Raw genomic sequence first — 380 nt, 5'->3', positions numbered from 1 at the left:
GTGGTTTGGGGAAAATAAGACTGTGCCCGACATTACAGTGGCTTGTGGAGAGTAATAAGGCCCTCTGAGAAGTTTATCACAGCAATAAGGACGAGTAAAAGTTCAGATGCATATTGTAAGCGGTGTGGCTACTTAGAAGATCAACAAAGATAAAAGTATCTGCTTACACAGAGACTGAGAGATATTGCACGCGCTCGCAAGCACGTAGAAAATATAAATGAATACCTATAGGCGTACAAGTTATTATGCCAGTGAGTTATAGCCCAACACAACCAAGATATATGTTTCCTGACACGCCTTTAAAACACGCCAAACCCTCCAGCATCGATCAATGCCTCGTCCTCACCCATCTCCTCGAGCCCATCCAGCTCACCTTGAAC

The sequence above is a fragment of the Coniophora puteana genome, assembly GCF_000271625.1.
Source record: "Coniophora puteana RWD-64-598 SS2 unplaced genomic scaffold CONPUscaffold_7, whole genome shotgun sequence".
In the NCBI taxonomy this organism is placed as follows: domain Eukaryota; kingdom Fungi; phylum Basidiomycota; class Agaricomycetes; order Boletales; family Coniophoraceae; genus Coniophora; species Coniophora puteana.
The sequence above is the reverse complement of the archived record's forward strand: the minus strand, read 5'-3'. Positions refer to the sequence as shown.